The following is a 12,818-nucleotide window of genomic DNA, read 5'->3' as shown; positions in this document are numbered from 1 at the left end:
AATAGATGCATATTCATGTGAACCTAGATCCTAGGGAGGGAAAGCATATGTATCTTTATTTTCTATCTTGTATCACCCTTTGCACTTTATTAGTTTAGATTAGTTTGTCTCTCTACACAACTTATATTGCCTAATTCTATTAGTAAGATTAGTATAAAGTGAGAGTCAGCATCCCACTTGTTCCACGGATTGACAACCTTGGAGGAATACTCTAAGGGAAAAGCTACAACTGATCCGTGCACTTGCAGTTCACAAATGAGCATGCTAACTGCCGTCAACAACTGCCTGGTCAATATCAACTGCACCAAGTTGAATAGCATACAGAATAGAATCATTTTTCTGTAACGCTCTGAGCTGTGTATTAGTGATAGTGGGACCAAGAGTAGCACTGGTCTATATACCTTGGAGTCTAACAATAGTGTCTTCATGAGTGAACATCATCCACTTGTGTTTCCAGTGAACTTGCATTAGGCTGTGACATTCTAGCCAATCCATTCCTAGTATCATATCAGAACTACCCATGGGAAGAATCTTGAAAGTAGTGTGAAATGTTTGGCCCTAAATTCCCAGATCAAGTGTGGGAGTTTATGAGTGCACCATAAGATATTTCTATTACTACTTTAACCTAAATAGGTTGATCTAAGGATTGGCATCCTAGAACTGTTGCTGCCATCCCTTCATTGATAAAGCAATGTGTACTTCCAGAATCCATCAACATAAATGCTTCCATATTGTTGATAAAGCACCTCAATCTCATGGTCTTGACCCCTTCAGTCCCGTTGATAGCTTGTAAAGACACATAAGTCATCGGCTGAATCTGAATCTTCATAATCTTGCAAGATATTGTCGGCACATAATTTCCAGACTCCTTCAATAGCATTCAGGGATACTGCTGGTGGACATTTGTGAGAGGGATTCCATTTTTCACCACACTTGTAGCATAGGCCTTTAGCTCTTCTATATGCTTTCAAGGCAATTAGCTTGTCTTCCACAAGTTTTGAGTTGACAGAGTCAAAGCCCTTTTTTGTCTTCAGGAGAGAACACTGAATGGGCTTTGCTGGTAGTAGGAGTCATAGGTAGGCTTGGATACTTGCTTGCATCAGGTTGAAATCTTCTAGCATAAGTATTGGTTTCAGATCTTTTATATTCTCTTTTTGGATGTTCAACAGCAACTTCTTCGTGCAATAATGCTAGAGAGCTCGAAGTATCCAAATCATGGGGACGATGAACAATAACTACTAATCTAATTTCATCTTTTAAACCATCAAGGAATTGGTAATCATGGAAGGTGCAAGGGTGGGATCATGTGCTAGGAGCTGGTGAACTAAATCTCCAAAGGTTTCAATGTACTCCATAACTGATGTTGTTTGATGAATACGAAAGAATTGCCTAATCAACTGATTATGTTCATCTCTATCAAACCTAGCACATATAGCAGCACAGAGTTCTTCCCAAGATAAGGAATCTAGTCTAGATTGGATAGACTGTAACCAAAAGACTGCAGATCCTATGAAGTGCATCGTAGCAAAACTAACCCACTGGTGTTTGGCTAAGGAATAGATACTGAACAGGGTTTCAAAACTAACCCATAATTCTGGATTGGATCCGTCAAACTATGGGAAATTGAGCTGAGGAAAAGTAGCATGTAATTGGGAAGCAGAACTCTGATCACTGTGTGCAACATCACCCAAATTGAATGAGATTGGAGAACAATTGCGGGTAATTTTTGCACCTGTGACCGGAGATGGAGGTGGGACGGTGTAAACCATCCCAAATCCAAACCCCCGGTGTGAGTTGTCGACGTGGTGTTCGTCAGTCCCTGACGTTGATGTCGCCTCCTTGGAGGTAGCCACCAGGTGGGCGGTGGCCGACACCTGTTGAAGCACCTTCGCCAGAGATAGCGGCGACTCCGGGTGGTCGATGAGCGAGCTAGACCTCTTGGTGGTGGAGAAGAAGTCGGCGGTGAGCTGCTCAACATGCTCTCCGAGATTGGAGAGGGCTTGCTTCAGATCAAAGACATTCTGCTCAACTTCAGGCTTCCATGTCTCGAATTCCTCTTTTGCGGCGGTCAACTCTCACATCGCCATCTTCAATTTGTCGATCCCTTTGTTGCTCTTGCCGAGCATGGCGAGGATCTTGTCGAACTGCTCATCGGTCTTCATCTTCATCGTGATTTGGAGGCGAGTCTGATATTCGTGTGGCGCTAGGATCTTGTTTGTGATACCAGTTGTTACCGTACTTCTAATCGAGTTGCAGATAGCACGATAATTTGGTGGAACCGGGTTCCCTCAGGCAACGGCGGCGACCGTCCCTACCAACGCCGGTGACGAAGCACTCGGTTCGATTCGTCAGGTACAACGAAGTTCAACTTCTTCTCCACGCAAGGAGCCAGCTTAACGACTATCTCTACTGGGCTTCTCGCTTACATGGGCCTAATCTTAGTTAACCCAGTCCGGCCCAAACAGCATGGCGTTTACCTTCCCTTGGCGCCTTTCTCCTTCCCGCCTTCCCTTCGCTGGAGGCGGCTTCTCTGCTGGTGCTGCCTGTACAGGAGGGTGACAGTATAGATAGCTAAACGGGCGGCCCGGCCCGGCCGGGCACGGGCACGAATAGGCCCGGCCTGTTTAGGACCGCCTATGTGTCGTGCCAGGCCGGGCCGGCCCGCGTGCCGAAAGAGCGGCCCAGGTCCGGCCTGCTAACTTCTTACGCAGGCCGTGCCGGCCCGCTGGCCCGGCGGGCCTTAACAGCCTCACCGTGCCCATGCCAGCCCGTGTAACGTTTTAATAAAAACCCCTCACCAGAATCTAATATATTCAAAGGAAGACATTTTGAATAGGTAAAAACTCACAAATTCAACTGATTCAATATATTCATAGATTCAACTGATTCACAAATTCACCAAGATTCACACAGATTCACAATCACAATAACACAAACAAATATGAATATTATTTTGAGCTGTTTGTATTGCTGCCTCATTAAAAACCTTTGTAGGTAAAAACTCACACCTCGTGAGAAAACCCTACAAAGGAAAAAAGAGTACAGCCAGCTCATAAGTTCATTGTTCAGATACACTATACACAATCACACAAGTTCACAACTCAACTGACAACTCACAACTCACAAGTCACAAGATCTACACAAGCACAACAGCACAAGGCTTCTCACTTCTGAGTTCTATCTTGCTCCTGAACACTGACAGAGCACCAACAGGGCAGCAGGCATCTAGCTTCTGTAAAAAATGATAGGAGGATTAGAGATCTTCAAGTAACAACTAACACAAGTATACTGAAGTAACAACTAACACAAGTATACTGATTAGAAGTAAATGAGAGTAGAAAACTTACTCATCAAGATACAAATCCTCAAATGACTCTTCAAGTTCGGTATCATCGACGGTATGCTGCAGTCTTGCATCTCCTTGCTCCCAATCCTTGATCAAAGCCAAGATCTCCACCATCTCAAGGGTCAAACGACATCGCCGCTCCTCAATGATCCTGCCAGTGGTACTAAATGCAGATTCTGAAGATATAGTAGAGACAGGCACAGTCATAACATCCCTAGCTAAGATAGATAGAACAGGATATGATAACTTATGCTCATGCCACCAGGTCAATATGTTGAAGTCATCATCATATTGATTGATAGTGTCACTGTCTAGGTAAGCAGACAGTTCAGAAGCAGCAGCAAGAGAGGCACCAGTTTGAGCAGCTTGCAACAAAGCACTAGCAGATTGTCTCCTAGACAGGGAGGAGGAAACAGAAGTAGAACCCAGGCCAGCACCAAGGCTAGCAGTAGAATAAGTAGATGAAGCAGCCTGGGAACCAAAGATCTTACCCCAAGCAGTCTTCTTCTTACCTGCAGGGCCTGGCTGAGTGGCCCTCTGCATCCTCACAGAACCATACTTAGCTTCATATTTGCCAAAGATTGTAGACAATTCAGCTCTTACATCAGTTAAGTAACTAGAATAATCCTTACCAGTTAGCTGAGACATCAGCTGAAGCACATTGCTAAAACCAGTAATCTTAGCTCTAGGATCCAATATAAAAGCAAAGGCATAAAGCATAGGTATATCAGCCCAATAAGATAAGAACTTAGACTTCATGGGTGCAACAACATGTTTCAGATCAGCATCATCAGCATAGAAATTAAGGTGCCCAGCTATCTCAAGAATATGATGCAAGATTAATGGAGCAGTAGGATAGTAAACACCAGACAGAATAACAGTAGAATCATAGAATTGTTCAAGAAATATCAGAATCTTTTCAGCAATATACCAGTGTAATTCTGTCAGAATTGTTTGACCTTCAACCAAACCATATTGAGTGGTTATGAACTGATGGAATGTGGTCTTATGGGGCAATAGATACTTCAACATGAGATAAGTTGAATTCCATCTAACATCCATGTCCAAAGCAAACTTACGAGGACGGACACCAACAGCAATGCAATATGACTTGTATGCCGCAATACGTTGGTTAGAACAATTCAGGAATGAAATTGCAGTTCTAAATGAACTAAGCATAGGAAAACATCAAGGCCAGCCTTAACAATAAGATTAATGATGTGACAAGCACAACGCTGATGAAAAAAAAGTCTACCCATGTAACCAGTCAGTGAAGGATGAAGCTTACCAATGGCGGCAGTGTTTGCCGATGCATTATCCAGTGTGATAGAAAATATCTTATCATTTAAACCATAATCAGTAGCAACAGCTGTAATGCGCTCAGCAATATTATCAGCATTATGAGAAACATCAATTAAGCGAAGGCCTAAGATCCTATTCTCTAGTTGCCAATCAGCATTCACATAATGAGCAACCACACTAAGGTAATCTTCCTTAGCATTACCAGACCATATGTCAGATGTAAGAGCAACAGAGGAAACAGATTGCAAAGAAGTCAGGAGTTTAGTACGACACTCATCAAAATACTTAACAAAATCTCTGGTGGTAGTTTGCCTAGACACACAACTGAATCTAGGATTATGAGCAATATTAATATACTCCTCAAATGCATCAGACTCACCAAAGCATAAAGGAAGGTCTAGTCTAGCAATCAATCTGCACAACTGGATACGAGCAACATCAGGATTGTACTCCCACATATGGAGAGAGCCATCAGGATTGTACTTGAGTTGGGACTGAGCCATACGTGAAGCACCTAGCAAGACTGGGCACTTTGGAAGGTGTCTATGCAAGTGTCCAGTACCACTAGCAGACTTACCAGAATAAATTTTCTTGCAATGTAGGCACTTAGCACCAGTTCTTACCCTCTTGTTATTCTTTACCTCGTACAGAGGCTCAAAGTCATCCCACACCTTAGAGGTGCAAGAACGAGTCCTCTTGCTGCCCGTACTCTCCGAGCCCGGACCATCACCAGAGCCAGCAGCAGCAGGTGCTGGAGAATCTCCAGGACCTGGCTGAGCATCGGGGACGGCACCACCGAGCAGCGCCCGCCGATCCGCCTCCAAATCAGAATCATCATCTCCGGTCTCCCCCATCAACCGCAACTCATCATTGAGGCAGGTTGGATAGTCGTCGTCCATCCTCGAGCACACCCGGAACCGGAACACACCCTCGAGCCCTCCACCGTTGACGTCGTCGCCTCGGCGGCTCCGTTCCTCAACGACTCTCGGCCCCTGTAGGAGACCTACACGATAAAAGAGAAGAAAGTGAGGGAGGCGGATCTGTGAGGTGTCGAAGAACGGAAGAAGAAGAGGAACGAGAGGAGTGAGGAACTGAGGATGGTGTTTACCTGCGCAGCCGGAGCCCGGAGCCGGAGAAGACGAACCGCAACGGTGGGGAACCAGGGAGTGAGGCGGATCTGCGAGGGTCGGGGGGAGGAGGCGACTAGGTGAGGAACCGAGGGAGGCGGAGGGCCGGAGGGGCTAAGGGAGAAGCGGGGTTACGGGGAGGGAGGCGGATGGGTTACCGGCGAGCCGGCGGCGGGCGAGGACGCCGGATCTGAGAGGGGACTAGGGGAGGAGCAGTTACAGGGGTAGGGAGGCGGAGCCGGCGGAGGGGCCACCAGCAAGCCGGCGGTGGGCGAGGACGCCGGATCTGAGAGTGGAGGAGCAGTTACGGGGGGGGGGAGGGAGGCGGAGGGGCCACCGGCGAGCCGGCGGCGGGCAAGGACGGCGGAGGATCTAGCCGGGAGGGAGCGGGGAGGAGGCGAGGAGCCGGGACCGGGAGAGAGCGAGAGAGAGATAGAGGCGAGGGCGCGAAGCGGCTCGATGCGGGGGGCCGGGGGCGAGAGGAGTAGGGTTTCAGCCGGGGGCGGTCGCGCGCCGGCTTATATACGGCCGTTGGCCGGGCCGAGGCAGGCCTTAACAGGCCGTGCCGACCGTTGCTGGCCCACGGGCCAAATGGGCCAGACCGTGCCGTGCCAGCCCACGTGCTGAGGTAGCGGCCCAGGCCCGGCCCGTGATGTAGGCCGGGCCGGCCCGGCCTGCAAGGCCGTCGTGCTGGGCCGTGCCTGTACCGGGCCAAAATGTCGTGCCGTGGGTTGGCCCACGGGCCGCGGGCCAAATGGAAATCTATAGGTGACAGAACGAAGCACCCCGCCCGGCCGAACTAAAACCCATCGCAAAGATCGCACATCCATCGCCGCCATGGCCGCCGGCGACGATGACGACAGCGTACGTCCTCGAACACGCCGCGGTTACCTTCGTCGATCATGACGACGGCAAGGGCCGTCCCATTCATGGCGATCGCCGTCCGTCGGAGGCTGGCGAAGGGTTGTACCCACCGTGCAAGATGGCCGAACGTACCCTGGGGTGGGCCGGGCGACCGCCGACCGGTCGGAGCAATTCAGTTCTTGAACGGCTGAGCGGAGGGAGAGAGGGGTTGTGCATGGCCGATCGCTCAGGAATATAATTGAGGGGCTGCCGGCGGCGGCGTCGTGGCCGCTCTCAGGGCGCGAGAGCCATCAAGGTTCACCAAAGAAGAAAAGAACCCAGCCCTTCTTGCTAGCCTACTAGCTAGTACTACGTACATAGCCGTTGAACTCAATTCGAGTTCGAGTCGGTTCCCTCCCGGCTCCATCCTCCTTTCATTCCCCGCCTATATATCCACCCCGCCCTACTTCTTCTTCTTCCCCCTCGCACGCTTCCCCCTCCTGCTTCTTCTTCTTCTTCTTCCCCCTCCAAGGCTCCAACCCTTGCCCTTCTTGCCACGTCCTGCTCCGTCTGGCTCTCAGCTCCATGGAGATGGATATCGCGGACGCTATGACGGTCTGGGGTTTCGGCAAGCCGTGCGTCTGCAGATGGTTCTGTTCGGCCTGCCGCGGGAGGACCTGCGTGATCTGCTGTCCTGATCACGCCGCTCGCCACCATGGTGATGCCGGCGCCGACCTCCTCGGGGTACGCTTCTTTCTTGGGCGGGATTCTTGTTGTTCTTGGGCGTTGGGCGTTCTTGGTTCTTGGGCGTTGGGCGTTCTTGGGCGTTGGGCGTTCTTGGGCTTAGGCGAAACTCTGACGCGCTTGTTCTTCGGCACGCGATTGTACGCGATTGTTCTTGCTGCTTCCATTTTGCTTTCGTTTTATTGCGACAACTTCCTCTCTACTCGGTTTAAACATTTGATCCTGCTTTCGTTTTCTTTTTCGTTTTTCTTGCTCCCCTTTTGGTTAATGATTTGATCTTTGCTTTCGTTTTATTGCATTGCAGATCCACATGTACAAGGACATGCCCGCGATTCTGGCTAGGCAGGTAAAGGTCTCCAATCTCGGGTTTGATTGGCGAGGGATTCAGAGGAAGAAGGACGCAGGGCAGAACAGAATTTTCATCCACCGGCAGCCGGCTGATATGCGGCTAAAGGGCAGATGCCACAATTGCGAGGACCGTATTCGGGCGAAGAGTGACTACTGCAGCCCCGCATGCAAGGCAAGCTGATTCCTTGTTTTGCAGTTGCAATATCGATTTCCCGCAGATTTTGTAATGTTCGTTTTGTTCTCGTGCAGATTGTGCGTAAGCCCAATGGGAAGAATGCAAACTTGGTTCGGGATCTAGTCAACGTGGAATTTGATGAAGAACCCGTTCGAGATGTATTCTGCCTAGGCTGCTTACGTGCATTTGCTTCTGCGCACTGCGCAAACCACACTCTTCACGTCCATGGTGCGGATGCAGAAGGCGGCGCCGCCCCCAACCACGCCCCCGTCCTGGTAGAGATCGTGGAGCAGGACGGGTGGAAGCTCATCGCCGAGGACGTCATCGGGCAGCCCGTACACTTGGAACGACTCAAGGTACGTGATCATGGTTCGCTTACACCCTGATTAATCTACATGTTGGGGTTTCAGAGGACCATCCTGATCAATCTATTGCAATGCAGAGGATCACAGCAAACGGTGTTCAGATGGTGGCCGTCTGCAGGCGCGACGTGCCAGATACCCAGGGCGCCAACAGCTGCGCGAACCTCTCATGCAACGAGTCAGTCGACCAGGCAGGCGACATCTGCTGCGTGGAGTGTTTGTTCGGGGTCTAGCTTTTTGGCAACGAAGATGAGAAGATGAAGACGAGGAGCCCCAATCTCCTCCGCAGGATTCGGACGACGAGGAAGATTAGAAGATTCTGCAGAAGCAGCTTTATTTCCCCCTTTGTTTTTGGTTACTCACAGTTATGATGTGCAGTTTGTCCCCCAATCGGGTGTCCATAGGAGTATAGGGCCATAACTGGGTCAATTTTTTCCCCAATTGGGCAAATTTAGTAGTTGAACCCGTCGGTGTTGTTCGATTTGAGGCTACAATTGTGCCATTTCGTTTTTGGATCCAATTCTTCAGTACCTGCTATTCTGCTTAGCCGGTCGGATTCCGGCGCCAGCCCTTCCCGGCTTCCGGCGCGCTGCAGTGTCGGTGCTCCCTCCCACGGTGGAGCACCGCGCCGACCACCATGCTCGCGGGGCGCGCGCAGCGCGCAGGATCCACCCGGCTCCTTTGCCGATGGCCTGGCAAAGGCGGTGGGTGAAGCGGCGGCGCTGTGGTCCAACGGCGACGAGCAGCACGCCATCCGGCTCGGTGGGACAACGGCGACGGGCGCCTGCCCGATTGCAGGTGCGGAGGCGGCGCAGCTTCTTGCTGGCCGTCACACGCTGGCGGTAGCACGCCAGGTGTTTGAGATATTGCCTAGGCAGGTTAGTATATCGCCTTCCAATTAGAATGTTGACAAATGCTTCTTCACGTGCCTGTGAACATTCATTTCTCTTTCAGGCCGCATAACGATCATTGGAAAGCTTCTGCAATAATGTACCGGAAGAAGATTTCTACCCTTCACTCTGGTGCTATATACAAGGGACGACGGTGATCTGAATGTCTCCACTCACCACCCAAAGTGAGCTGCTGGAACACCTCAAGTTCCAGTTTCTGAAGAATCAAATCCTTGGTGACCATCTCGTTTCAGCAACTGTCCATGAATTTGATTCAACCTCCATTATTTTCCATAAGGTATTCCTTTTGATCATTCTGTGGCTCTACTGCAGGCATGAGGAGGAGAGAAGGAATTTGATCATTCTGTGTATTTTTATTTTATTTTATTTCAGGCATAAGGTATTCCTTTTGATCATTCTGTGTATTTTTTTCTTTCATTTGCCATAGGAATTTGAATTAATTGAGTTGGCACTTGCCCCATTTCTCAACCACTTTCAACACAGCAGGTGAGAATATCGCACTTCTGTGTTGTTCATGTTCTAATCATCTATTAAGTGACTTTTTTTCTTTGTAGCAGTTTCACAGCTGGACAGCTCGGGGTTATGGAATTCATCAGGCATTATCAATTTTTCTTGGTTGTGGCATAATTTTTCCGATGACCAGCATATGGCATGGACAAATGATATAGGCTCTGTTTCTCTTGATGCTTGCACACACTTATTTTGTATTGCCATACGCTTGTTCCATATGTAGCAATATAGAGACAAGATTGAAGGAAATAAATTGAATCTAGAAGCGTTCATTGAAGAAAAGGCGGTTCATGCCAACCGACCCTTTGTTGTATCCAACGGCCAATGTGACCACTGTATGAGTACTTGGGGGATCATCTTATCTTGTTGTTGATGGAGGCGACGATCCAGTATAAATTGAGGGACCTGCAGCTCATGGGATAAGTCAGGTATTTCAGAACATACCAGCGTGGAGTGATGGACAGCCTTCTTCAATAGTAAGACATGAAACACTGGGTGAACAGTGCATCCATCAGGTAGTTTCAGTTTATATGCCACTTCACCAATTTTGTCTATAATCTGGTATGGCCCAAAGTATCTGAAAGATAGATTGTTAGATGACCGAGCTGCCAAAGAAGTCTGGACATATGGCTTGACCTTGAGATAGACATATTCTCCCAGTTCAAATGTTCTATCTGTTCTGTTCTTGTCAGCTTGCTCCTTCATATGTTTTTGAGCTCTGAGGAGATGCTGGTGTAAGAGTTGCTGCATCAGTGCCTTGTCTTTTAACCATTGTTGCAAATCAGGTATCTGTCAATGTTCCACACCATCTATGCCCAACTGCCTTGGCTCATGTCCATACAGAACCACAAAAGGAGAACTGTCCAGTGTAGAATGATATGAAGTATTATACCAAAATTCTGCCAGAGATAGCCACTAAGACCATTTTGTAGGGCAAGCATGAACAAAGCATCTTAAATAAGTTTCCAAGTACTGATTTACTTTTTCTGTTTGCCCATCTGTTTTTGGGTGATAGGCACTGCTCAGGTTTAGATCTGTGCCAACCAACTTAAATAACTCTTGCCAAACAGTACTAGTGAATATTTTATCTCTATCAGAGATTAAAGCAGCTGGCAAACCATGTAACTTGAAAACATTGTTCCTGGTTTGAAGATGCAAAAGGGTTATTTTAAATCCTAGATTTGTAGTTGCAGAGCTCCCCATTTTGCTTAGAAATTTAATTTTATTGCTCTGGTAGTACAAGAAGTAAGGATTCCTGTTATGTGAAGATCGTGATTACTTTGATGTAGCTATGGGATCCTCTTATTCCTTTCTGAAAAAAGACCAATTATAACTGAAAGAAGTATAGTGAAATATTTTTAGAAATACCAATTTTGCAGACTGGGAATACAATTTTGCAAAAATCTTACTTTGAATTAGTTTTATGAATGTAAACTCATGCCTTCATTTGCCTCCTGCTCTTTCTTGTTTTAGATTTTAGTGAAGTTGATGTGCCCTACCATGGAGTCTCATATAGTAGTTAATCCTTTTATTCCCAATTCAATGAGATTTCCAACATGATTTCTTCTTATAGCATAGCATATTTTATAGACTCTATAATCAATAAATGTTTCTATCACTGTGTTGCGGTGACAATGTACTGACTCTTGTACTTTACGTACAATTTAACTATGACAGGAACGTACTCGAAGAGGCTTATGAAACCCAGTATTAAGGAGGTACACACAATGTTGTCTTCTCCCTTAAACATCTTCTGGTAATGTTTTGAGCAATGTCGCAAATAGCCCGCTATAGCTGCTGGAGACGTGTGCCCCATCTGAGTGCCTGCAAAGTGGGTTAGATGCAGATTAAGAGAATCAGTTATGCGCTGCGATCACAATTTACAAATCATGCGAGCCCAACTATTGATTCGCTGCCATATGTACAGCGCATCCTTCCAACCAATGGAGCTGAATCGCTAGAGGCCCTTGGCTTCAAGCAAAGAAAAGATCAGTGCTAGGGCATTCAGCTTAATGAGACCACAACAGTGATGCCTGCACAACATGACTGATGTTCCCAGTGAGGCAAAGAACTTCTCTGTTTTTTTTTTAACTTTTCTTTTTGCTGCCAGAGCAATTGACCTGCTGAAAGACAAGGACTCTGTTTTTACACATTAGCTTCAAATTGCTACAAATAATCAAACAGGAGAGGTATAAGCAAATACTAGAAAAACAGAGGCAGCTGCGGATATCTGGACATTTTCACAATTCCGCATGTCATATCATAGCTGCATCTGCATGCCTGCATTACAGTACATTTTGTGAAGGGAAAATGAGCAGCCATAACAATGCTGATGCATTTGACAGAACCGGAAGTGATCAGGCAGTTCTTCAGAAAAGGAAGTTGGTTGTAAATTAGCTAATACCTCTTAGTGAATCAAACAGTATGGGAACCGACGCCCTCGCAAATTAAGCACTAGATAGAGATGGTTATGCAGCAGTTCATGTGGCATAGGTGTTATTGTGAATGCCAGCCAAAAGGTGCTGAGATATGCCGCAACAAAATTTCAGTAATATTCCAACATTTGATCTCACACCCTCGGAATCACAACTACGCAAAACAATGGTTAAAGATGACAGAATATTGTTATCAAGCATAGGAGTCAAGCAACAGCGATCTCCAACTTTTTAACATAAAGAGTTGAAGTGTGAATTTTTGTAACAGCAGAGGACAAGAGAGTCTATAGGCCTTCTGATTATGATTATCCTCACATCTGAGGTCTTCCCCTTTTTTGGTCCTTCACGGACGTGCTTGATGGCCGGGGGGGACCTCATCGGATAGCTAACGGCCTCCGCCGCCGCCATGCCGTCGCGTCGCAGCATCAGTTCACCGCCACCGCCTTCCCTGACGCCTCACCTCCCTCCGGATGAGATAACCTCAACCCGGCGCGGAAATCGCCGTCGCGCGGCGGGGCGGAATCGGTGGGCACGTCGGCGCGGACGCCGTTCGTTGCGCTGCGCGCTCGCCTGGGTGTCCATGGCCGCCGCCAACACGTTTTGCAGAAATCCCCTTATTTGAATCGCGATTAATAATCGCGATCCAAACTTTTACACAAAACCTCCAGTTTGGATCGCGGCAAATAATCACGATTCAAATCAGGTGTGTTTATGT

General features: G+C 47.8%; 1 long non-coding RNA gene and 1 pseudogene across 1 annotated transcript; one reads left to right on the top strand and one right to left on the bottom strand.

The window, feature by feature from the left end:
• Positions 1-556: 556 nt before the first annotated feature.
• LOC140221588 (uncharacterized) lies at positions 557-2,168 on the bottom strand (annotated as a pseudogene).
• A 5,995-nt stretch (positions 2,169-8,163) lies between these two features.
• On the top strand, positions 8,164-12,411 carry LOC117842077 (uncharacterized). The gene is made up of 5 exons (XR_011897684.1): positions 8,164-9,125; positions 9,202-9,373; positions 9,471-9,537; positions 9,716-10,183; positions 11,346-12,411. It is a non-coding gene; the product is annotated as an uncharacterized lncRNA (long non-coding RNA).
• Positions 12,412-12,818: the final 407 nt, after the last annotated feature.

The sequence above is a fragment of the Setaria viridis genome, chromosome 1 (genome assembly GCF_005286985.2).
Source record: "Setaria viridis chromosome 1, Setaria_viridis_v4.0, whole genome shotgun sequence".
Lineage (NCBI taxonomy): Eukaryota > Viridiplantae > Streptophyta > Magnoliopsida > Poales > Poaceae > Setaria > Setaria viridis.
The sequence above is the reverse complement of the archived record's forward strand: the minus strand, read 5'-3'. Positions and strand labels throughout refer to the sequence as shown.